The sequence below is a fragment of the Giraffa tippelskirchi genome, chromosome 7 (assembly GCF_054371585.1).
Source record: "Giraffa tippelskirchi isolate mGirTip1 chromosome 7, T2T-mGirTip1v1.2.pri, whole genome shotgun sequence".
Taxonomy (NCBI): Eukaryota; Metazoa; Chordata; class Mammalia; order Artiodactyla; family Giraffidae; genus Giraffa; species Giraffa tippelskirchi.
Window position 1 is genome coordinate 76,430,363 of NC_137281.1, and position 27,524 is coordinate 76,457,886.

Genomic DNA, 27,524 nt, shown 5'->3' on the forward strand with positions numbered 1-27,524 from the left:
CTATATAGTCCATGGAATTCTCCAGGCCACAATACTGGGGTGGGTAGCCGTTCCCTTCACCAGGGGACCTACCCAACCCAGGGATCGCCCAGGTCTCCCACATTGCAGGAGGATTCTTTGCCAGCTGAGCTACCAGGGAAGCCCTGTTAGTCGCTCAGTTATGTCCAACTCTTTGCAATCCCATGGACTATGGCCTGCCAGGTTCCTCTGCCCAGGAGACTTCCCAGGCAAGAATACCGGAGTGGGTTTCCTTCTCCAGGGGATCTCCCCGACCCAGGGATTGAACCTGCATCTCTTATATCTCCTGTACTGGCAGACAGATTCTTGAGCTCAGATTCGCTGAGCCACTGGGGAGGCCCAATGTGGGGTATGAGTGGCCACTAAACGGGCTACGCTGACCTTGAACAGTGACGAGGAGTCCATGACCGCAGTTGGTCACCACACCAGTGGTCTGCATCTTTCCAATCCACAGTCACTCCACGAATAGTAGGAGGAAAATGGACCGAACATCAACTGAATAAGAACTGTAGCTTGAAAGAAGCCAGGAGAGAGAAATGAGGCACTGCGCCAACAATAGAGAAGCCAGCTCTTTCAGATTAGCCACACTAGATTTCCAAAGTGGATTTGCAGTCATATTTGTCTTCATGACCTGTGAGTTAACGACAGGAAGTGTCCATTTCCTAACACAACTTGGCTGTGCATATGGTATAATTTGGACCCAAATCAGGTACATTTCCAAGTCCACCTGAGGTTGCCAATTAAGACTTTTTCACAGGCTGCCCTGGGCTGGTAACATGCGATACAGAGATCGGGGCCAGTCCCACCTTTACAGGTTGCCTGGCCCCCCGGCCCTATGACATATGGTGAGATGCTGCCCGTGGCTCATGAGATGCTGGTGTCTGTAAGGACAGGTCCACTGGGTGACTAGCGGGCCCCCATAGCATGCGAGCGCAAGAAAGAGAAAAGAGCACAAACACTTTGCTTTGGTTACTGAATCAATTCAAAATGAAACGTAGATTAAATCCATATTTAATTCAGAAGAAGTCAGCTTTCGCGAGAAAATCATCACAAAATTTCAGAGAGCGGAGAGGGTGTTTATGGGAGCAGCATCTTGGAACTTTAGAGCAGTTTTACTGCCTTCTTTAGTGGAAAGAATGGATTGCTGTGGCTTAACATGGGAAATGATAAAAATAAATAAATAAAATTCATGTGGCTACTATTTACCTGTATTAACAAGCTGCATATAAAAGCACAAATACATTTTACAGTGACAATGAGGAAGACACTTCTGCACTATCCCAGTGTATGTTCATTCACCTGAGGTCAGTTCATCTCCTTCCTTTCAAGGAACAATTTAAAGAGTGGATCATTAAAGTAGAAAAGCTCTCTGCATAAGGATGGGCTATTTCTTCTTGGATATAGAACAGACAGGAGTGATACCAGTTGGAACCAGAACAACTTGCTAGAGGATTTGCAAATAGCCTTTTTCATAGACTTAGACATTTGATCACAACAAAACTATATGTTTATATTGTATGGCTGAGTCCCTCTGCTGTATGCCTGAAACTATCATATTATTAACCAACTATACTCCAATATAAAATAAAATGTTAAAAAAAAACTATATGTTTACTAACGTGAGACTCAGATTGTCCTTGTGGACCAGTTCCATCAGATGGAAAACCAGAATTCCCTGTAGAATAATCTATCAGACAAAGAACCAGAATTCACAGAAAGGTGGCCACATCAGCATGGAGAAGAGTTCCTTTCCATGTAGGGAAACATGGATTCTTCCTTTCAACCCCTGGCTTCGCCTCCTCTCCCCAGTGCAGATGAACTTCCTACTTCTCAAAAGAACTGAAGCCATCCTGTGAGAATTCTCTTAACATCCATTCTGTGTAAATACTTCACAGAGGCAGCCCCACCCTCTTTCTGCCACAGAGTTGCCCAGTCTCTGCCCAGAGCTAATCCCATTCCCCTTCCCTTCACCCCCGCAACCCTCCAGACTGTGCTTCATCACTTAGCTACAGCTGGCTTAGTTGCTCCTCAGCATGTGAGATCTTCATTGTCCCATCAGGGATCCAACCTGTGTCCCCTGCATTGCAAGGGGGATTCTTAACCACTGGACCAGCAAGAAGTCCCTCATGGTGCCTTCTCAATGTTCAACTTCACCTCTCTGCTTAAAAGAACCTTCCTGGCTCCCCAAACCATAAATGGGTTATATTCATATGCTTACTAAACTTATCATGGTGATCATTTCATAATGTATTTAAAACACAGTCTACTATGTTGTTTACATGAAACTAACAAGATACTGCACGTCAACTTTTTTTCAGTAACACCCCCCCCAAAACAGCAAAAGTCAAACAACAAAGTGGGTGAATCTAATTTGATTCTCACCAGTGGTATCTGAGAGTTCACGGTGTTCCACACTCTTATCAGGACTTGCCATCATCATCAGACTTAAAATTTTTTGCTTATCAGGTAGAAGTGAGTTTGTATCTCATGGAGGGGTTTGTATTCACATTATTCACAAAGTTGAGCAAATTTTCATTTTACTGGTTCCTTGTGGTTCCTCTTCATGAAGTGCCTGTTCAAGTATTTCACCACCCTTCTCTACTCCTGGATTTTTGTCTCATTTGTCAGCCTATCCTCCTTATTAATTCACAGGCATTCCTTACATATTCTCCTTTGTAAATTTATGAGCGTTTTAGATATTTTATCTTTTCACTCTCTATATAGCCTTTTGATAAAGTTCATAATTTTTACTGTAGTCAAAGTTATTGTTTCCTATGTAATTTATGCTCTCTTTGTTTCTAGAGTAAGGATTATTTCCTACTTTGTGTAATGAGGATATTATTAAACAAACATATTTAAAAACACAGGTCATACTCCCAAAAGTCCTTTATAAATTAGAAGCTATACTTTAAGCCCACAATTATGCCTCCATTTCACCAACATTTACTGTGTAAGTAACATGTGTCAGGCACTGTGCTGGGACATCTATAATGTACTGAAGTAGAGTTCTCTTCAAAGAATGTTACAGAACCAGCGCTACAGTCTAACCATTAATCCTCCACCCATCCAACAGACGCTCACTCAGCACCTAGCATGCATCAGACATTGTACCAGGCACAGAGAGTACAATAAAAGACTCAGACTAGCCCTCAGGAGGTTCATAGTCTACCCAGGGAAGCAGCTTTTCATAGAAAGGGAAGAATTCTTTCCTGCTGGGAAGAATGCTCAGGACTCTCTTTTAGACACACATGCTGTCCACAGCCAGACTTATCAGAAAAAAAGACAATCTGTCAACATGCGAGTAACAGAAGTAGAGAAAGAACTGCACAGTTTAGGTCTTCAATGCATTTAATTACTTTGATTTGCTTTTGTTAAATCTTGCAAACCAGTGCCTATTTATACTTTATCACTTTCTATTCAGAAAGCATATATTTTGTCCAATCTACCCTCAGTAAAAAGAGAAGGCTTATTATAACCTCTCTCACTAAGTCTTCTCCTCACCTATTAACGGCTTGCAAGCTGGTGGCAGAAATGAATCCTCTTAATATATTCTAGTGACTTCCCTAGTGGCTCAGATGGTAAAGCATCTGCCTACAACGCGGGAGACCTGGGTTCAATTACTGGGTTGGGAAGATCCCCTGGAGAAGGAAATGGCAACCCACTCCAGTACTCTTGCCTGGAAAATCCCATAGATGGAGGAGCGTGGTGGGCTACAGTCCATGGGGTCGCAAAGAGTTGGACACGACTGAGCGACTTCACTTTCACTTTCAATATATTCTAATATTGAAATTTTAAAACCTCACTGTCATAACAGTTAAACTCTGCAAGGAAAAGCTACCTTTCTTTAGCTGAAGATTCTTCATGAAATTTGATAATGGTTTCTATCTAATATATAAATATCAATCCTGCTTAATTCTTGGAGAGAGGTTACAGTACTAGACAGTAAACCTCATTCACTTCTTCAGTCTGGCAAAGTATGAGGACAGCAAGGTACTCGCCATGTTTATTAACCAAATGGGTGCAGGTGTCACAGATCAAGTAAATACAATGGAAAGATTTTAACAAGGAAAGTGGCTGGTGTTCGTTGGCACCAGCTACACAGGGACACGATCAGAGAAGTTAGGAAGCCCCACTACTGTCCACTGTGACACAGCTGGGACTCAAACCCGGACTAGTACGATTCTGAATCTAATACCTTCCCCACACCTCTTAGAATAGACTTCAGTGTCACCAAGGGCATAAATGTGAGACAGAATATTGATCACTTTAATTGTAATATCTTCTCATGTTTCACGCAAAACTAGTACAACTAAACTTCAAGCCAGCACTTATTCCCTTTCTATTTCTGGTGCTACAGTACCAATACAGGTAACAGTTCCTAACATAGTTCCTGGCTAAATATTTGTTAAAACTATCTAACGTTTGTGTTAGAATGCTTTTCTTTCTTTCTTTCAAATATCTACTTATGTCTATTACCTTATTGAATAAGTGAGAAAAATACCTTTTAGAAACGTCTCAAACTGGTACAGAAACAGAATTAAACATTCAGGTTTAGATATGTCCAGTAAGTTAGGCAATCAGTTTATCTGCTTGTTTAGAATGTATCAGGGCTACCCAGGGGGCTCAGTGGTAAAGAATCTGCCTGCCAAGCAGGAGACTCAGGGTTGATCCATGGATAGGGAAGATCCCCTGGAGAAGGAAATGGATACCCACTCCAGTATTCTTGCCTAGAGAATCCCATGGACAGAGAAGCCTGGTGGCCTACAGTCCATAGGGTCGCAAAGAGTTGGACATGACTGAGTGCCTAAACAACAACTGCAGTAAGAAGAGCGTGCTATTGGCCATAGGTAATGAAAAGTCATAGATTCCTCCCGGACGACAGTTCCTAAGCTGATCTCCTGGGGCATGACAAAATGCGACCCAGGGAACAAGGTATTAGCGTCATATGTGAGAGCCAACAATCATCAAAGAAGGAGAATACTTAGCTGAAAAACAGTGTTTCGGTTCATATTCTAGTGGGTGGCTGTGAGTGTCTCCCTACCTCATTTCATAAGAAGGCTGAGGAGAAAGACCACAGCCAAGACGTCTACACAGAGCCTCAGTCTGTGTCACATAAGGTACAGATAACACATCTGCTGTGTGCCTTTGTTTTCTTTACAATTTTAAGTATTTAAAAAAATTCCTCTAAGCTTGTTACTTGGTAGACTATAAACAAAACCTTAGAAGAAGGGGAAAAAAAAAAAACAACACTTTCATAATCTGCAGTCTATTGGAAAACCTGTCCTTCACTTCATAAATGAGAAATTATCCAGTTCTTTCAAGGATCATCTAGAGCAGCACTGTCCAATGGAATTATGTGAGCATGTAGTACATTATTTTGAAATTTTAGGTGCAACTTTAAAAAAAAATTAATTGCAATAATGTTAAATCAAGATAAACAAAATATTATCATTTCCATATCAAATCAATACAAAAAGTACTAAAATACTGACATAATTTTTTCTAACACTTCAAAATATATATTTTGCACTTACAGCACATCTCAACTCAGGCACTAAATTTTCCTCAGAAGCACTTAATCTAGATTTATAAAATCCACAGTTGAAAACCAGATGCCCAAGTTGTTCCCATAAATACATAAAAGCTTACCAATAACTGAATATCAGTTCTAAATTGTAAAAGAATTAAAACGAAATAAAATTAAAAACTCAGTGCCTCAGTCATACTAGCCATATTTCAAACTGCTCAACAGCCAGATGCAGCCACCATATTGGACAATACACATCTAGAGCTTTCACTTTGCTTATCTGGTCAGTTCTAGTAAGAATTCCACCAGATGAGGAAAGGTCTGTTTACTTGTGAAGAAAATCCAGAAGACCAAATCCCAACACTCTCCCCTTCTGAATGAGTGAGTATCACACGGCAGGACATAGTCACTCTCAGTTTATTCATGACAAAGATGATCTTCCCTGGTCTAGACTAACATAACATGACAGAAAAAGCAGTTCAAGAAGTTGAGGTTCAAACTGGAGACATTTCAAAACCATGGATATTCTTTTGAGTCGTACTCTCTGCCTCCCTTCTAAAAGGATCCCGACAAAGTTATTGGCATTTCTTGAGATTCACTAGGTACTTGTTCTGTAGGCCCTGCTCTACACACCATCATTTATTCTCCCAGCAGTCCTATGAGATGGGGTGAGAGCCAGAGAGGGTGTTAATAATTTATTCAAGGTCATATACCTAATGATATAGTGCAGATCTAGGATTCAAGCTCAGGAATTCTGACTAGATTGAAAAAAAAAAAGCCTGCCGTTAGATACCCCCTCATTCCAACCATATACCCTAAGTTCCTACTTTTCAAAGGCTCCGCATAATTGGCCTGGAGTAGGCAGGGCAGAACAGAGTGGGAATCAGCTTTTGCTTTACCAGTGAGGCACGGGAGCTGTCTGGCAGAGCTGACCTTCCCACCCTACATCCAAGACATCTGGTGTCAGGAGCCAGGCATGGTGTACTTGGCGTCTACTGTGTACCCACCCACATTGCCATCTTTGCTGCGTTCAATCTTCCAAACCACTTTGGAAGGAAGTCATATCCACACATGAAGAGCTGAGAGTTCCATCAGGTAAAGAAGACCGTCTTCGGTCACATAGCCAGCTCGCACCACAGCTGGAGTTCTAAGCCAGATCAGCGTCCAGCCGAGGTAGAGTCTCAGCCTAGGGCCTCCTGATGCCAAGGCTCTCCCCAAACCACAAAGACTCTCTCTGCTTCAGAGAAACCTTCCACCAAGCTGATATAACATGAGTGATTATATGTAACAGAAGGCAGGATCAGATTTCTTTGTAATTCAGATGCTGTTAATCAGAGTGGTTGTTCTTACGTCCCTGATTTGGTAATGTTTTATATATTTACACAGGATGACTCCACAATTCAAAAAAGAAAAAGATAGATACACAGAAGGTTGGTTTTATCTGGTTAAATTTTCAGAGACAGGGATTTCAAGGGCATACACAACTTAGCTGTTGAAGGCACTGGCAGAATGGAATTGACTTTTCCCCCGAGCTGGGGGGAAAAGTGCTGACCTGGTGCCAGGCCAGCCTGGCACTGATCCAGGGTGACAACTCACAGGGGTATTAAATCATCATTGGAATACCTCGGAAACGCGGAGCCACTTAAGTTGGGGGTACACTCGACTCCTTACATAATGGGCAAAATGGCAACCAGACCTGTTTTCACTCAAGGAGACAGTGCCTCTGAGTGGAAATAAACACTCCTCAGCAGCACAGGCCTGTCTCTGTTGAGAATATTCCCCTTGTAGAGCCATATGAGTAAAAGCAGGCCCCACACCAATCCCACGTCGCCTGGCTGGCAGGCCTCTTCAAACCTGGATCTGAGCAGTGCATGGCAGACTGTTATTATCACCCAACTTTTAAACAGGTTTCTGAACACCTGGTTCAGAACATCACAGGTAATAAATCCCTTATTTTCAACATTCAGGAAGAGGTATGTATTTTTCATTAGTAGTCTTTGTTAATAGACAGTTTCTCCTACCCCCACTAAATAAATACAGAGCAGGTATTTAAAGATTATCTGTTTGATAAAATGCCAACAGGACACCCAACTGTCTTGGGTCAGCCCTGGCTTTCCCACAAGCAGGAACTTTTCTCAAATAATTCCATAACTCATCAGAGCTTACAGTTTCCATTAAAAAAACAAAGAACCAGAAAAACAAGCCAAGCTTCCCCAGCTAACCCAAACAGCAATTCTTAGGACAAGTTTTAAGAACATTTGAGAAATCAGTACTTCAATTCATGATATTAACAGCAATTTTTCCTTCTCCAGAATCTAGAAAACTAAAAAGATAACCTTTCCACAAATGAGATGGTATCTGTGAAAATACTCTGCAAATCCCCCACACACAGCAGACCCTCCTGGGCAGGGTGGCAGTCAGTCCCAAATACATACCAAGCACTGACTTCTTGGCCTGAGTCCCACCCGGAAGTTCATAACAAGAGCATGGACCCTAGAGCAGCAGTCTCCAACCTTTTTGGCACCAGGGACCGGTTTCATGGAAGACAATTTTTCCATGGACCGACGTGGGGGTGGGAATAGTTTCAGGATGATTCAAATGCATTACATTTACTGTGCATTTTATTTCTATTATTACAAAATCAGCTCCACCTCAGATCATCAGGCATTAGATCCATTTATGAAACTTTACAGAGTCCTTTACAACATTTGTGTATGTATCTGGCAAAAAACAAAAATAAAAAACACTAGTGTTTATCATTCAGGGCCCAAAAGTTTGAAACACTGTACCTCTTTCAAGAAGTAAGTTGCTACCCACCTGGAAAGGGCATCTGATTTCATTGACTCACCTATTGTATCTGTAGGAATGCTGAGAAGTCTCAATGAGCAACTTCAGAAAACTGCCACCTGGAGAAACAAATTGAACAAAGAATTACTTTTTTTTTTTTTTTAAACACACAAGAAAGACTTACCGTGCAATTTTATATCTCATTAAAATATGTGATGTTTCAAATATCGGTCCTCAGGATGCATATAAAGTTTTGCTTGTATTACAAAGGAGCCACCCCTTCCTAAGAACACTGATCCACTAACACAAGATCCAAACCACTGAAGAACTAGAAAAACTAAGAGGACAGTGAGGAAGGTCCATGAACACGCACTTTACGACATCCTTCACAACCTGTTGAGGGTACTTTATAGACAAACACAAGAGGTCCAAATAATCCAGAAATGAATTATATGATGACATAGAAAATTATAAATGAGGACTCTATCCTGGTGGCACTTTATATCCTTTTCACTTACCCTGTTAACTTCTTTTAAAGCTAAATTCACTAGGATGTCAATGACTGGAGAAATGGAAAAATGGTCATTGAAACTCTAATACAGTAAATAGAAGAAGAATTCTTAATGATTAGTTTATCTCAAAATCAAGTATTCCTTTTGGTGTTGTCAAAGTCTTTAAGTAAACTTAGAAAATTATAAGCCCATTAAAATGATCATAAAATAGACCAAAATGTCTTTCAGCATTGTTTTAAAATATTAAACATAAATGGAACAAATTTCTAATATAAAATGTCTAGTTGCCCTTTGTTGGGAATTTACTGTACACCCAGGACTGTGTGGCACCAGATTATAACCTTTCCAGACAGGGAGCATGTCCATTAACATATGATGAAAGAAGCAGAGAAATTCCCCAGTATCATAGAGAAGCGGGGTTTCCAAATCATGCTCTTTTCACTCTGCCATGTGGTCCCTTACAAGCACCCCTTTCTCTCTATGTAGTCTATTCATCACCTCCCCAAATAGAAATCTAACATACCTTAATGTAAAAGTCTGGAAAAGAAATTGACTAGCAGATAAAATTAACCTGTGCTTTATGTATGTTTAAAAATGTTTAGCCTAATCATGCCATTTAGGACAATAACATAATACAGTATATGAGTAAAAGGTTATATCCAGATAACTAGGTTAATATATGCAGCATCAACACTAACCCAGACTAGACCTGAGGTTGAAAAGCCAGCACGGGACTCAAAGGCCCCTCAGTCTAAAGATATCATTTTAGTTCAGTTATAAACTTGAAGATACTTAATAAGACTCATTGGGTTTCAATTAAGAAAAATACACACATAAAAGAATTCTGAACTCATAAGGTCTTTTGTTATATAATAGCTTAGGGGCGTTATGACTTCTTTAAAAGGTTCTTTATAAGTTAGTTACTAGTTAAATTCCAAGCATTTCCCACAGTTTAATTTTACCCCTTCAGAGAACATCATGGGAAGTCATGATCAGTATTTTTATCTGGAAATAGCTTCTGTGAAATAAGCCACTAGGATTATTATGAGTGGGTCTGTTGGAAATGAAGTTCTTGATCAATGTTTCATTATCTCTAAAAGCTAAATGGGTTACAAAAATACTTGAATTAGGACACTTTCAAATCAAAGATAACATTTAAAAATCTCTTTTGTTACTATAACACAAGCAAAGCTCTGGCCAGTTAAGACAGAACTCTGGAGACCCTAACAATAACAGAGAAGGCAGAGTTGAATCTTGTGCGTGCGTGCTCAGTTGTTTCTGACTCTTTGTGACACCATGGAAGGTAGCCCACCAGGCTCCTCTGTCCAAGGGGATTCTCCAGGCAAGAATACTAGACTGGGTTGCCATGCCCTCCTCGAGGTGATCTTCCCCACCCAGAGATCGAACCCGAGTCTCTTTTGTCTCCTGCATTGGTAGGAGGGTTCTTTACTACTAGCGCCCCTGGGAAAACCATCCTAATCCTCACTTCAAGTTTTCCAAACTCACACTGCAAAGAAAAAAACACCTCCGGTAATACATCAGTTCAGTTCAGTTGCTTAGTTGTGTCCGACTCTTTGCGACCCCATGGGCTGCAGCACACCAGGCCTCCCTGTCCATCACCAACTCCCAGAGCTTACTCAAATTCATGTCCATCGAGTCGGTGATGCCATCCAACCATCTCAGCCTCTGTCGTTCCCTTCTCCTCCCACCTCCAATCTTTCCCAGCATCAGGGCTTTTTTGGTAATACATACATTTGGCCTAAGGTCCAGAGAAGTAAGGTATTTGTGAGAAAGCTTTCAGTATCATGATAAAGCTTTTCTGACAACCAAGTCACATCTTGTGAAATTACCAAAGTGATCAGAAAGATAAACGATGCCAATTCTATTACTAGATTTGCTTGGTAAATGAGATGTTACAGTTTATTTTTTTGATGCTATTTAAAAAAATACAGTAGACTAAAAAAATTATATCACAATTTTAAAAAAATTAAAAAATGTTATATCACAGAGCCCTCAAAAGTTTCTAAAAAATATTTAATCTGTTAGACATTAGCTGTCAGGCACTGCTCTATTGTACTTCATGGAAATTAACTCATTTATTTCTCACAAAAATTCTAAAGTAGGTACTAACCAATGCTCTTTTAAAAGATGAAGCAGACAAAGAGAAGTTTAAAGACTTTTCCAAGAGTTACCTGGCATATAAGGAGTGAATATTTCAATCCACATACATTATCATATCTAACAGTTACATAATGCAGGCAGGGCAGAAAATTTTAGTCCCATTTTAAACCTGAGGGAAACTAATTCTGAAGAGTAACAACTGACTTCCTCAAAGTCACACTGCTCATCGGTAAGTCCACTTGTAGATTAATAGTCCACTGAGCTATTTAAATTATTCCTAGCCGAATAAATGCAGGTATTATTTCTTCTAGCAATAACTCTAAAAAAAAAAAAAATTAAACCACTATAGTTTTGCACATTAAGGAGTTAAAAGTTCTTGCTTCCCATTCATCCCCATTTGGTCCCCTGCCCTTTGGTTCCACTTCCGGAGATCAGGAGGAGAAACAATAGCCGCCTTCAGAGCTGGAGCCAGCACCCACGTGACAGGCCCCAGCTCTTATTTATTGAATTGAATTGCCAAAAACAGGAAGCTGAGTTTAAGACCCCCTCTCAGTTATAAATTTCTACAACTTGACATATGCACTGATTTGAATTGTTTCGTGTTACTCTGTAAAACTAGAACCAAGAAGTGTAAATTATCTTGGAAGTTAGGAGGCTAGGTTTCAGCTTAACTGAAGAAAGAATGTCATCAGAAACAGCTGTCCCACAGAGATCCAGGCTGCCTCTGGGTGGGTGAAGAGGCAGCTGCTTGTGAGCACAGATACCGGTAGAAGGGAAAGCCTCAATAACCGTCCTGAGCAGAAAGAGGCATTTCATGGACCTTGCGATAGTTCACAAAACCCATCCTTGGCGAGAATGTGGGCTCCCAGAGCAGAGCACTGTGTAAGTTACAGGACACTCTGCAATTCATCTCACTTGATCCACAGTAGGAGTAGAAGGTAGCTGGAGATGGGGTGGGAGCAGACATTATTTATTATTCTCACTTTACAGAGCAGGAATCTGAACAACTTAAGTTGAATCACACAGTAAATACTAGAATCTGGGCTCCAGCCTAGGACCTGTGACTCCCAAGTCCAGTGTATTTCCAACTAAGAAATACTGCAACAACCAAGACACGATGCTTTTAAACCATCATACTTAATTTATCAAGGACAGGGGCCATGATGGCCTCCAAAGATGTGAAGCATGGAGGTGAACACCAAAGGAGATTAGCTGAAAGCAAAATATGCTAAGACCCCTACTATTTTGCAAAGCATCCCTTCTAGCTCACTGAGAAGTCCTCTGTGTTTTTGGGAGACACTCTTCTCCGAGGCTCTGCTCCACACGTCAGCTAAAGGAACTGTCCAAATCCTACTTTACTGTGCTATGTTGATATAATACGTGCTTGGGGAATTCGGTTCACATTTAAGGGAAGCTGCTGGCAGCATAGTAAACACAAAGAGCAGGGTCCAGTTTCTGCATTCAAAGTATAAACTGTCACTCAAAGACTAGGCTGATAGTTTAAAAAAGAAGTCAATGAAACGCCCTGACTATTCTGACAACAGGTCTGAGATAACCTCACACTTGGGTCTGACAACAGGAATTTAACAGAAATGGGTCAGCCATTGAAGGACTGCTGAACTTACAAGGTTTTCCAAGAAAGATGTAAGAGTGTCAAATTTCATAACCTGTCGACCAAGTAGAGAGGGTGGCAGATTGCCAAAGGCTGGACTGTGTTAAATCATGTGAAAAGCTGGGAACCTGAACCTCTGCAATGCCTGCCCCATCACTCAGCCACACAGGGAATGACTGAAGTTCAAGTTTTTGAAGACCTCACAGACTATAAGCCAAATGTTCATCACAGAAGCTTCCTTTTACTCTTAAGGAAGGAGAAATGACTCAATTCAAAAATCCTGACATCAACATGAAGCTCTTTAAGGGTAAGGTTTAAAATATCTGGGTACCCCAGAATAGCCTACTAATGAGCTGGCAACCAGTCAGACTCAATTAGACTACCTCCTAACACAACAGGTTTGTGCCCTAAACCTGCTATTGCTGAACACACAGAGCCAGGCTATGTCCATTCACGTAACTGTCAGTCATTCCCCAACATCCAGTTATAAATCTACCAGACCAGGAGCTCCTTGTGAAGAAAATTAACTCTAGTTCACTAGGATTTTATCTCCTACAATGGGCATAGCACAAGGCACAGGGCACATTTCAGGAATGTTTACTGTATAAACCAATGGATGACTGCATTAGGAAAATGTCCCACAGATTATCAGAAAAAGCAGGATACGGGGAAGACAGAACACTGGGTTTATAGGATGGAGAAGATGATCAGCAGAGGTGACAGCAGGATTCCAGAATGAGGAGAAATCCCCAGACACCAAATGACACAGAGGGCATGGAAGTAAGTGTGATGGTCACACTGTCCTCACAGGGGAGTCCTCAAGGGGGCACATTTTCAACATACCAGTTGTCTGCATTGCAGGACTATTTACAATAGCTAGGACATGGAAGCAACCTAGAGGTCCATCGACCGATGAATGGATAAAGAAGTTGTGGTAGATGTACACAATGGAATATTACTCAGCCATTAAAAGGAACACATTTGACTCAGTCCTAATGAGGTAGATGAACCTAGAGCCCATTATACAGAGTGAAAAGAAAGAGAAAGACAAATATCATATATTAATGCATATATATGGATATATATATATTCCAGGGCTGATATATATATATATATATATATTTGCAGGGCAGCAATGGAGACGCAGATATAGAGTACAGACTTCCTGTGTGGACACAGGAAGGGAAGGAGAGGGTGGGATGAATTGAGAGAGTAGCACTGAAACATATACGTTACCATACGTAAAATTAGATAGCCAGTGGAAATTTGCTGTATGACGCAGGGAGCTCAATCTGGGGCTCTGTGACAACCTAGAGGGGTGGGATGGCGTGGGAGATGGGAGGGAGGTTCAAGCGGGAGGGGTCATACATATGCCTAAGACTGATCTGTGTTAATGTATGGTAGAAAGCAACATGATATTGTAAAGCAATTATCCTCCAATTAAACACACAAAAAGTCAATGTCTGGACCAACCTCCATGAATGTCTTCTGTCCTGGAATATCCTTAGAATACAGGTGGTGGAAGAGGGTGTGCATAATTAAAGAGCTCTTTAATTCTGAGAAACTTTCCTCTGAGTGACAACTACTCTTAATATTCTTGTTTATTTTTTAAACTTGAATATAGGTATATGACCATTTTGCAAAAGAGAAGCAGTTGTGAATATCATCAGACACTGGCAATGAGTAAACCTCATCAAATACCCCAACAACCACTTGCTCAAGAACAGATCATTTCAGACTGACAGATCTAGGTCATCACAGGTGGGCAGGTGAGCACAGCACGCCCAGGCTACATGCCAGGCCAAAAGGCAGCCCCATGACGAACTTGGACTATAAGTGCTGACAAGCCCTTTCTATTTGACATTTCTTAGCAGCCTGAATTCCAAATCTGGGCATAAGCCTTAAGTAATAACAGACTAGTGTTCTGAAAAACAGACGCCAAGATTTAAACTCAAAACAGAGAAAGTCTACTCATTCAAAAGCTTTCCAAAGAGGGTAATATGGACTTACACAGGCCAAGGCGTATGTACAGCAAGTAAAGACACCGCTCCAAGGCTGGCCATCAATGATAAACCCTGTAAAGTCCAGGAATGAGCCTGTTTGACCTGAGGAATGCTTCTCAAAGATCCTCACATGGCATCACCATCACAGAAGTGAAGCTCATTGAGGGGTAGGGCTATTACACCATCAGAACAGGCCAGTTCACCATTCTGGAAATGCCTTTCCTTTAAAGGATTTGCGATTACCCAAAAACACAGGAAAGAGAAAAGGAGGCTCTGTCTCTAAGCAAGACAACTCTGCTGATAGGATAGTTTGCTTTTGAAAGCCCAGCTTAAATACTTACCCTTTTCATTATCTTACATGTGCATGGAAGCATTTACCTGTCCATTACTTTATCCACTCTCCATCCAGAAATTACTGGGCACCTGAGGAGGCATCTGCCAGGCACTGAGGAGACCAAAACAAGGCTTTATTTGCTGCTTTCCAGGAAAGGACTTCCTCTCGTGTGCTGCTAGCAACCGTCTGCCTAGATGCCCTGGCACTGCGCCCCCAAGACTCTGCAGGAAGGGCTGGTGTGCCCCCAAGACCCTGACTGCAGGAAGGGCTGGGAACTGTGGCTTACACCACAATGAATGTGGGTCACTGCTGGCATTAGTACCTGAAGCTTCTGCCTTCAGAATCCAGGGCTTTGAGCTTTGCTAAACCTTGGACCTTAGTGAGCAGGTAACAGGATTTTGGTGGTGCAGAGACAATGATCTTCATTTACACCACAGACAGGGTCACCAGAGCACCAGTGAGGACACACTCTGAATGAAGGCTGGAGGACAAAGTCACTTCAAACATTAACTGTATGAAAACCGTATGACACAGCTTTCATCACTTTCAGGGACAAACATTGTGAGAAATTTGTAAAAATCCATATCACAACAAAGCAAAGGGTACATGAACCTTTGATAAAATATTCTTAGGAAGCTTATGGTGGCACTAAATCTCACACAGTAACATACAGTATAACTTATCAATAAAAGTCAATCCTAACACTCCTCGGCAGAGGAGTCGTGTAACAAGGCCTGCTTACGACAACCTCCAGCTCACAAGGAAGAAGGAAGCACAGCAGTTGCGCTCCAGGGAGGGACAGGAGGAGGCATGCTGAGGATCTGACACTCTGCTTACCTGAGCAGGCAAACCTGCGCGCCACAAAGAAATACAAAGATTTGTTATTAAAGAATAAAAATGATTATATACAACAGAATTCTTGTCATGGAATCACTGTATAAAGCCTTCCAAACAAAACTTAAAGTGGGAGGTGGTGGAAACCTGCCCTGACAAATTAGAGAAAATGAAGGCAAACACAGTAAAACCAAAATAATGCCAAAGCTGCATATGGAAGACCCCAGATCTTTCCAGCAGGGTCCCCACTGCACAGTCGTCCCATTCCCAGTGAGCGTCCAGAACCAGGGTGACCCCAGAGCCCATGTCCCTTCACTTAAGAGAGCCACAACCTGTTCTTCCTCCCAGACAGCTTCGCCCTGGGTCAGAAGCAAAGGTCAGCCCCAGCTTCCCTCCCTCGAGCTTCTGGGCATCACCAGGTCCCTTCCTGGGGGCACAACACAGTAGAGTTGATTCTCAAAACACATAATGACTGATCTTGCAGTGAAGATGTCAGAGGCTTCTGCAATAGCCTCAGATAGGAATCCTTGCTGAAGCTGTCTTTAAAAATCAGAAAAGGACACAGGATAAGGGGGATGTAGGGAAGGAACATTCCTGGTGCGGGGTTGAGGGGTGGGGTTACCTGGGAAAGGGATAAAGGGGAAAACCCAAGATTTTTTCTTCCTTTTGTTCTTTCCCAAGGACAGCATTCAAGGTCAGATTAGTGAATTTATCCTCTTAGAACACACATCTATTTCCAGGTCACCTGTCCTAAGTTTGCTGACCACTCCCCATCACAAGTCACAGTGCTGTGCTCCCCTTCTTGGTGGGCTGGTTGGACCCCAAATCTGATGCCATGTCTTCCAAATCAGTCCCTGTTTACCTCCATATGCCCCCACCCGCACCTCCATACGTGGAACTCTGCTCAAGACCGACCTCAAGTGTCACCTTCTGCGAGACCAACTCTAAACGTACTCTTGCCTTTGCCTTCTTCCCATCTGCTCCTTCTCAGAGCCCATGCAGACTTCTGGGCATGACTCTGCCACACCCAGCACACTGGGTAACAATTATCTCCTTATCTGATTCCCAGGTCCAAGTACATCCATCTGCTGGCTAATAGTTACAAGCTATGGCTTGGGCAACATTAAAAAAATGGTCACGACTCAGTCCTTGAGTAGCAAGGATTAACAGAGGGTGAGGTAGGCCTGTCTCCAGATCACAGATATTCATATGGCTTATCCCCTCACTTTATTCAAGTCTCTGTACAAATACCACCCCCTTCCCTGATTGTGCTAGCTGAAGAGTACGACACACTTCCTCGTGGTCTCCAGAATCCTCATCCTGTTGTATTTTTCTCCAGATCTCTTACCACTGCCTGACAGCCATCCATACAAAAGGATGAATGGGTTGATATAGACATGTCTAGATATATAGGTATTGTTGTTCAGTTGCCCAGTCGTGTCCAACCCCTTGTGACCCCATGGACTGCAGCATGCCAGGCCTCTCTGTGCCTCACCATCTTCTGAAGTTTGCCCAAGTTCATGTCCATTATTGATGATGCCATCCAGCCATCTCATCCTTTGATTGCCCTCTTCTTCTGCCCACAATCTTTCCCAGCATCAGGGACTTTTCCAATGAGTCATCTGTGCACATCAGATGACCAAAATACTGGATTTTAAGCTTCAGTATCAGTCCTTCCAAAGAGTATTCAGGGATGATTTCCCTTAAGATTGACTGGTTGGATATCCTTGCAGCCCAAGGGACTTTTAGGAGTCTTCTCCAGTACCACAGTTCAAAGGCATCAATTCTTGGGTGCTCTGCCTTCTTTATGGCCCAGCTCTCACAACTGTACGTGACCACTGGGAAGACCACTGCCTTGACTATACAGACCTTTGTTGGCAGAGAAATGTCTCTGCTTTTTAAAACACTGTCTAGGTTTGTCATAGCTTTCCTGCCAAGAAGCAATTGTCTTCTAATTTCATGGCCGCAATCACCATCCACAGTGATTTTAGAGCCCAAGAAGAGGAAATCTGTCACTACTTCCACATTTTCCCCCTCTATTTGCCATGAAGTAATGGGGCTGGATGCCATGATCTTAGTTTTTCTAATATTTAGTTTTAAACTGGCTCTTTCACTCTCCTTCTTCACTCTCAGCAAGCGACTCTTTAGTTCCTCTTTGCTTTCTGCCATTAGAGTGGTATCATCCACATATCTGAGGTTGTTGATGTTTCTCCCGATAGATAGGTATAGACATAGTTGTTGTTTTTTTCAGTTAGTTGTTTGTCCACTAAAGTACAAGCTCCATTAAAGCAAAGCGCTGAATATGCTTGAGTCTGTGCTATATGGACACCTAATATCTGGACTAGCACCTGAGACAGAGTGAGTTCTCAGTGTCAGTTGATAAATATATGTAGAGGAAGATGGTAATGTCTTGATCAAGATAAGAAACTCAGGGGGAAAAAGGAGATCATGTAAGGGTAGCCTCTATCTGCTCATTGAGGCTTTTCAAGCTGTCCCTCTGTATTGGCAGGTTTTAACCCAAGGGTGGTTAAATCCGTGGATGCAAAACACAGGGATATGGAGGGCCAACCATAACCGGTTAGGTGGCCAATTAGGGGGGATGCCAGTAGGCAAAGTGCAGGAACTGAAGAGTTTAGAGCAATCCACAGAATTTGGGAAATTATCAGGAGGTGACTGAAGTCACAGTTAGGGTGAGATTATCCCAGAGTAAGGGAAGAGCTGACTATTGTATAGTTAAAAAAAAAAAGAAAAGAAAATTAATAGCATCTACCTTACAGGGATGCATACTAAAGGAGTGCAAGTGAAATAGCTGGTCTGTCTCCTCCAGGCTTAGCAAAATTACTCTAGACAGAAGGTGCTCGAAAAATGCTTTTCAATATACGAACAACTTGTCAGACTAAGACCGACAAGCCTTAGTGCCACCCTACTCTCAAAGCATTGATTCAAAACTCGAATATTTACAGGAGGCTCTTTTCCCTGTGTAGCATTCTGAGTTACTCCAGTCTGATCAGTCTGATTAAGAGATACTCCAGCATTACCCACCGTGTGAAATAATGCTGTATTATTATGTATTATTATCCAACGGTGGAAAGCAGGCAGTCAGGAACACAATTACTCAGAATGTGGCATAAAAGGAAAAAGCTCATTCCTACCAGGTTGGTGAACCTGAGCATCTAACATGCCACAAGCACCGTTATTATAGATTTGAACGTAAATTCACCAGGAGAAAAACTTCCTGGCACAGACTAAAAAGTAGTGACAAATGTGGCATTGGAGCCAAACTCAAAAGATGAGTCAAGTGAAAAGGTCCAATTTCAGGACAGGAAAAAAAAAAAAAAAAATCACTGGTTGGTTTAGGTGGTTTGTTTTTAAGTTTGTGACTAACTGTCGCTTAACTAAAAATAACCACCCCGAGTCGGTGATGGGGAAACAGATGTCACCAGGAGTGCTCCATTCAGAAGAGTTAGTCAAGGAGGTGAAGCAAGGCCCACACCGACACCCACACCCGCTGAAGCACCTGGGTGGAGAGCCTGCCCCAGGTGTGGCTGCAGAGGGGGCCTCGGCGCGGGGCCCTGGGGTGGCGCTCATGGGCGGAGGAGAAAGCCAGCAGAGTGCGTCCCCAGCCAGGACTTCAGGGTCTCTGCTGTTATCTTTTTTTTTAATGTTAAAATTCCACTGAAAGTTTTGTTTGATGAAAGCACTCGCTATTAAAACACACACTTTGGAAGCCACTGGCCTGAAGAAAATTAATTCCAGGGATCAAAACCAACAGATGTCTTAAAATTCTAACTTTTATACCCATTTTCACCACTGGCTCGAGAGCAGGACCATTTACTGTGAGGATTGGTTGGTGCAGAGATTAAGAGGTACGTAAGGTTTATACTTCTGTAATTTTTACAAAAATGAACATGTCTCTTCTCAAAAAAGTGTTAGAGATACTTTAGTTCAGATGATTTGTTTTTTCTATCTTTCATAAAAAACAAATGACAGTTGAAGCTAACTGCTTCCTTGGGCAAAGATGAAATCCTAAGTAGACTTCATACATGACTGTATTTATGCTAAGAAACAAGAGAAACTGTTCCGTGTTTAATTAGTAGTAAAATCTATTCATACAGAACCATTCTCTGGGGGAACTGTGAGCACTGGAATCATATTTTTAAAAACAACTTTCATAAGATTCCTGTACGCTATTCTTTTACAGATGAAAACCAAGTGTTTTCAATTTTAATTACAAAAGGGTGTTTCAGTGAAGAAATGAGAACAGCTACAGAGAACGATGGGCTTCAAGGGGTTAAAATACAAACAGATCTCTTCTCTAATGCCAGCCCTTCTCCCAATTCCCAAAAGAGGAGGAGGCCGGCATTCACAAGGACTATAGAGCATTATTTCAGTAATCTCTACTGTAACTTAGCCTTGAAAGTTCTGTCTTCAAAATGGAAAGACCCACAGTTAGAATTCACTGAGACTCTGGTTCACAAAGAGTATTTTAGATTTTCCTCAAGGCTGTGCAAGATGGAGACTGTGTGCCCCCCCAACCCCCGTCCCCTTATCCACAAGATAAGACATCAAGCCCTTCCTGATCAGGACCTGCCTGCAAGGTCCAGGGAGGAAAAGCTGAGTTCAGATATCCTTCCAGGCTCTCTGACCCTCCCTGTGACCCCTGGCACACATGTGAGGAGCAGCTGGTCAGGGTTAAAAGTACAGTCTGGCTCCAGAGCCCTGCCCAGTTAACTGGCTCACAGAGCGACTGACTGAACCCTGACCTTGGCCTCACCGTCCCCAACCTCTAACCAAATGTGTTAACTGGCTGCAGATTTTTTAACTAGGCCTCAGCACACTTTCTAACACACACATACAGTGACAGGACAGAATTTTCTCCAGTGAGGAAACAGCATTTTATTTGTCAATAGCCCAGTGTGCATGCATGTGTGTGCTGAGTCACTCAGTTGTGTCTGACTCTTTGCAGCCCCTTGGACCATAGCCCACAAGGCTCCTCTGCCCATGGGAATTCCCAGGCAAGAATACTGGAGTGGGTCACCACTTCCCCTTCTAGGGGATCTTCCAGATGCAGGAATCGAACCTGCATCTCCTGCATTTGCAGGCAGATTCTTAACCACTGAGCCACTTGGGAAGCTCTAATAGCCAAGGACTGCAGTCAGTGGTTAAACGGCAGCTCCCAACTGGTTCAAACCCCTTCCTCTGCTCCCACTCCTGTGTGTTAGAGGCTGCCTCACTGAAATCGCCAGAAAACACTCTCTTTGGAGACATTTCTTCTGCTGCATGACTTCTGGTTCCTGTGCTCTCGTTTACACGAACCCTTCACGCTAGCACAGGACAATTCTTCCTTGAGCCAGGTCTCCCGTTCTTGGTGTCTGCATTCCTCAGTCACTGAACTTCTCACTGCCTCAGAGCTCTGTGTACAGTTCAGAACTGCTGACTGTTAGGAGGGAAGAAAGAGCCTCAGGGATGCTCTGATACAAAGCCATTATTTTTTCAAACAGGGAACTTAAGTCCAGAGAAGTGAAGTGACGAAAAAATGTCTGAGTGGCAAAGCTGGGGGACAGCAAACTGGATACTCTCTCCTAGTCCTGTGTTCACGCCAGGGGATTAAAAACCAGGTTCCTCGGGCCCTGGGGTGCCCAGCTGTGCCTCAGGCACCAGGAGATGGGAGGAGGCTGAGGGGAGACCCCAAGAACAGCTGTATTTTCTCTGTTTCATATATTAAAGTTAAACATAAGATTTCATTTGAAAGAAAGGGTTTCATTGTAAATAAACAAACATCTTGAAAACCACCACATGGCAGAGCCAACTTCAAATAAATGGAAAGTTAAAGAGAGAAACAACTCAAAACACAGGGTTTTACTTTAATGGATGTGTCCTTTTTTCAATGGAACAAGGAAAGAAAACAGCACTGAAACCAAATGTTATAACTTAGCTTTCTCTTCTTTATTTTTGCCTATCCAAGAAAATAAGACAAACAAAAAAGACAGAGAAGAAAAACAAACGGGAAGGTAGTATATTTTCATTTCTAGGTCCCTAGGAATGTATTAAATCCATGCTACACTGACTGGACAATTTCAAGAAACAGAGTCAAACAGGACATTAGCCTACCTAAAATTGTTAAGATAAATCTTCACTAAAAAGAATGAAAGAAAGGTTTTCACAAGTTACTGGTACACACACACACAAAATCCTCCCAATTTTACCTTTTGTTTTCCTGTCTGCTCAGCACCTTTAATGGCTTGTAACTTCTTCCATTTTTAAAGAAACTAATTCTTTTTTTTTACAGATGCTCACAAGCCAATAAACAGTGTCTCTTTAAGGTGAATAAGTGGGAGGGAGGCTGGTTCATCACCACGTGGTAGGCTAGAGCTGCCTGCAGTCTGCAGAAAGCAGAGGGCCCCGGGGACATTGGGAATTCATCAAGTCATCGAGAACTATGCTCACTGTGGTTTGGCATGCCACAAAACAACTTTTTGACTTTTTCATTTTTGTCATTATAGACTCACAATGGAGCTAGATGATTTAAAAATCTTGTTTCAGACTATCTTCTTAACTTTGTAAAGTTAACAGCTTCCAGTGACAATGAACCAACCAACCTCTTCTCATTTTATAGACTGTTTAAAGCCAGCAAGCTTGATCATTTAGTAAAGCAACAGTTCCTTACAGGAAGTGCCCTCAAGCTACACACCGCTCTTTGGGGAGTTTGTTAATATGCTCAGTCAAGCCAGCTCTGTCGAAGCCAAGTGACCTCCTAGCGCCATCCTCTAAAAAGATCAAATGTCATCTTCTAAAAGGACTTCCTCCTTCCTCCCTCCTACTCACTCCCAAATTTCCACAAGCAACATTAGCATTACAACACAAATGAGAGACCCAGTCATTTCAGGGCATGGAAAAGTCAACACATTTTTAAGAAGCCAAAAGATAATGGAACAGAAGGATAAATCGGGAGATTGGAACTGACATATACACACTACTATATAATAAGACAGACAACTACTAAGAACCTGCTGCATAGCACATGGAACTCTACTCAATGCTCTATAATGGTCTATACAGGAAAAGAATTTAAAAGAAAAAAAGAGTGGATATATGTATGTGCATAACTGAGTCACTTTGCTGTACACCTGAAACTAACACAACGTTGATAAATCAACTGTATTACAATAAAAAATTTTTTAAATAAGTTTTTAAAAAGATAATGGAACAAAGTACTGATTTTCCTTATGTTCTAAGGATATATGAATATTAACATGAGTTGTTTTATGAACTTGGAACTCTGCGAAGTGTCATCTTGGTTAGCCCCCCAAACAGACTTATTTAAGTGACATAACTTTCATGCTCTGCTTTTGAAGATCTCTGGGACAGAAATTCCACAATCTCCACTGGTAATCTGACTTGTGGTTTAATTTCTTTCAGAGTCAAAGGGGACTGTTGCTTTCAACTTTATAAAAAAAAGTTAAGCAAGTGCTTAGCTCTTGTTAAAGATGTCATCTGAACCCTGAAACTAGTAACTGGAACAACACAAGAGCGAACCACGAAGAACTATGCTATAGGCTAAACCACACACATTGGAAATGTGCCTGCATTACAAGGATGGTTTTGTTGTTTGTTGTTCGGTTGTTCTCTTTGCCCAGATGACCCTATATGCACCATGACTGCATTCATGACTTAAATTCACAAGTTTAAGAACCACCTTCCAGGAATCATTTAGTACAAGGCTTCTGACATCATTACTCTCCATCTCAGCATGCTTTCTCTTAGCTATACGTCCCATAACAAGGCAAAACTATCACCCGATTCATTGATAACATACATGAACACTGCGGACTCTGGAAAGAAAGAAACTCATGTGTAATGAGGAGGTCTCTCCTAGTCACTCTAGAGAATCATTCCCAGGCCTTCCGCACTTTTCAAATGAGAAGAAATTTGGGGGTTTTGGTGTCCTTTTCCTTTTCTGTTTTTCTAAATGTCCCCTAAGCAATGTCATACTCAGGTTTCCTCAATTATTTTAAAGGTGAACCTTCCACTGAGCTACACTCCTTGAAACAAGTCTTCTGGAGATTTTGCCCTTGGCCTCCTGGAATTTTTCAGTGAAACTCGAAAGAGATGTTTACCTGACCTCAAATACTATCCTAATGAAAGCTCTGTTTTTAATTCCTTGAACTGTTCTCTCTGTCTTTTCTTGTCGTGCCCTCTGGGAAAGAAAGACAAGTAGAGTTGTTGGCTTGACCTCAACTGGCAAACACCAAGATAATCCAGTTCTAATAGTTTCTCAAGAACTTGGACAGTATCACAAAGACATTAATTATGTTCCTTCTCTGGCATGGTCGTTCGCACTTCACCTTTTTACAGGATCAATGTAAAGATAGGAATGCCAGCACATAACCTTTTTGACAAAGACAAGACATCAATCACAGAAAGAATAAAAGGAATATTACTGAGTTTTTCAAAAGCAATGAGAGAGTAGGAAAAATCTATGACCTGAGGGGCAGAAAGAAGGAGTAAGACCTCCTTTTTTTTCTCTTTTGCCAATTAGTCCAAATGAGGCTGAGTTCAGACTCTCTCTAGCAGGGTTTGGAATTGATCACCCACAACCAGGGTATAGTTGATAATTTCATTTTCTTATAAGAAAGATTCCTGGTATGGAGCTTTTGGCAGCTCCATTTCAAATAGAAACATTTATGCCCATTTGGGAATGGCTTGGGTCATATATATTTCAGAGGTTTCTTCCTCCACCTGGGGTACTTTCTTCTACTAAGACATCAAGGGGTGATATGAACAGCTTCACTTCATTGTCAATTTCCTCTGGGAACCACCTTCCAGGAATCATTTAGTATGAGGCTTCCGATACCATTACTCTCCACTCCACCTTATATGCTAGGTTTTCAGTATCATGCTTTTTCTTAGCCACGGGTCCTCTAAGAAGGCAAAGTTACCATGTGATACATCAATAACATACATGAGCACTGTAAGGGCTCAGAGACTCCAGGTCCAGCTCTCTGCTACCTAGATGCTATGATTTGGGAGACTGCTTACTCATGAAATCTGTGTTTCGAGCAGACCGTTCTGAGAAGGTACACTTGGTATAATACTAAAGATTAACTCAAACCTCAGTACCAAAGTGTAATTTATTTCCTCCATCTTTTTGCATCTGAGTAGCTCAGATGGTAAAGAGTCTGCCTGCAAAGCAGGAGACCCAGGTTTGATCCCTGGGTCGGGAAGATCCCCTGGAGAAGGGACTGGATACCCACTCCAGTATTCTTGTCTGAAGAATTCCATGGACAGAGGAGCCTGGCAGGCTACAGTCCATGGAGTTGCAAAGAGTTGGACAGAACTGAGCTACTAACACTAAACAAGAAAAAAAAAAAAAGATGAAAATTGGCCTCAAACAAAGCAAAAAGACTTATGAAGGGTCCCAACTTCAGTGATTTTGCCATTTTTACTCTCTGGCCATTTCCCTGTACCATGGGTCAAAACAGAGCAACTACTAGAGCCACAGTTGGAATAATTTCAGATTTCAGGACCGAGCCGAGTTGAAATACCTACCATAATGCGTAATTTATACTGGCTAACTGAATGGACTGACTGATTTGTAGGAGTCTTAAAAAATTGCTCTCAGAATCTCATTTAACACTTTATTTATGTTCCAGCTTAGCATACCTAATCAAGGACTGTGACAGGGATCTTCAGGTGAAGTAAAAGATCAGGCAAGTCCCTGAAGCTTCCTCATCTGTAATAATCAGAAGGAAGATGCTGGTTTAGAAACCCATTCCATTAGCAATAACAGGAAATGAGAAGGCAAATAACTCCATGGTTTTCAACTTTTTTGTTCATCTTGATCCAGCTCAACTCAAACTGGCTACTTCTTTATCCCTGGGTCACTTTGCATTAACAGAAGCCCTACAATTAAAAATAAGGGAACTTATTTTGTCCCCATTCCATTCAAATTTTCATTTATTCAGTCATACCAATGGCTTAGTTTTTCATTCTCTTTCTTTCTGAAAGGAATGACAGTTTTAAAAATGGCTGTTCTTCTAGATGATAAATAAGAGATCTTTAGTCTTAGTTTATGTTGAAATGATCCAGCCCAAATGATTCTGAACTCTCGGCAAGCAGTTAAGAAGGGCGACTTTGAAAAAGGAGATGGCATTTTAAGCTCAAGGAGATTTCAGTTGGGGAGGGGTGGAGCTGATCAGTTTAGGATTTTCATAAAATTTAGATTAATACTGAAAAAGTAGGAATAGAGCCTCCTATATTCTTTCTGTTTCCCATAAGTAAATGAGAAAGAAAAGACAACCAGGATGAGAAACTTCTTGAGAAAGGTAAAAAGAACAGCAGCATTTGTCAGGAAGCACTTCTCGTTGACAATGCAAATGAGCGAAGCAGTGTGACCTCAGCTTTTGGGTCCTCTCGTGGGCCTGTCTCTACCTGTTCCTAGGAAATGAGACAAGATGATAATGTGTTCACTCCCGGCTAAGTGACACACAGGGATATAAAGCATTTGGTTCTGCTTGGGACAAAAATGTTCCATAAATCTTTCAAGAATGAATTAAAAGCTTAGCTCTGGACAGAGACTATGAGTACCACTGGCCTTAGAAAGGCATGAGCGTGAGCAAGAACCAGAGACCCAGCTGTCTCCACGGTTTGATGAAGTAGAAGAATCTTGAAAGGCTGAACTTGGGGGTATGTGGAATGAATAGGAAACAGATGATGAAAGAGGTTCTAAAGCTGTTATCCCTGGAAACTAGCCCCCAGGAAACTCTTGTGGGTGTGTGTAGTATCAGAGGGTCAGAAGTAAATAAATGTTCAGCATAGAAACATCCCAGCCATGCATCAAGGGAGACAGAGTCTTCCAGAACTAAGACCTCAAGAGCACTGAGGACCCTAGCAGCAACAACAAACCTCCTCCTCCTCATCGCGGACGAACTGAGCCCTTGCATTCATCTCCCTGGATCACTTACAACAGTCACACTGAGACAGGCTATTGACTCCATGTTACAGATGGGGTCTGACCTCAGACCCTTCTCACACGACCTCCCAGCATCAGAGCTTCAAGTGGAAGGGATGGCAAGACCATTTTTATCCGATGCCTGTACCTCTCTCAAGGACCTAAGGAGGAGGAACCGCATCAACTCTGGAGTGCAGACTCTTGGGTGTAAGTACCGGCTTCACTATTTGCAGTGTGGGGACGTAATTACCACATGCAGCCAGAAGCTGTCCTTTCAGTCTCCTTTCCCTGGGGCAAGGGACTCAAACCTCTAAGAGCTCTGCCATTCCTAACACGGGCTCATCAACATGCCACCTCGCTGGGCAGCTGTGAGGATTAAGTGAGACGGTTTCGTAACAACGAAGCAGTAGGCAAGTACTGGTGGTGGTTGCTCCATGTTATCCACTTGAGTCTCATGTTGCCTCGTTTACAGAAGAGGGCTACCCCATTTGGTTTTGCAGAAGCCCTGAGCGCAACAGAGGAACCCCAGTGTCTGAACGCAGGAATTGCAGCCCAGTGCACGGAGCCTTCCCAGAGCTGGTGTGCTTCCGGCTCCTCAGCCTCTGTTCCTGCTGCTTCTTGGTCACCTCCAAACAGTGACACACTGGGGCGGTCAAGTCTGCAGAGAGACTCCCACGTGGCGTGTGTAAGTGTTCCAGGAGTGAGCCTGTGCAAGGCCCCATCCTCCCCGGCTCCTCTCCCCAACAGAGCAGGCATACACATTCAATAAAGCAATGGCAGAAACGTCCAGATTTTATAGGGGAAAAAAAAAAAAGTTGACCCTTA

At 42.2% G+C, this 27,524-nt stretch overlaps 1 protein-coding gene across 5 annotated transcripts in view; it reads right to left on the reverse strand.

Moving 5' to 3' along the window:
- LHFPL2 (LHFPL tetraspan subfamily member 2) overlaps positions 1–27,524 on the reverse strand; it is a 279,198-nt gene that overhangs the window by 76,239 nt on the left and 175,435 nt on the right. For all 5 annotated transcript variants that reach the window (XR_014058468.1, XM_081505985.1, XM_081505988.1 and 2 more), the window contains one exon: positions 8,394–8,451. The gene's annotated coding sequence lies outside the window, so the exon portion shown is untranslated. The remainder of the gene's footprint in view (positions 1–8,393; positions 8,452–27,524) is intronic.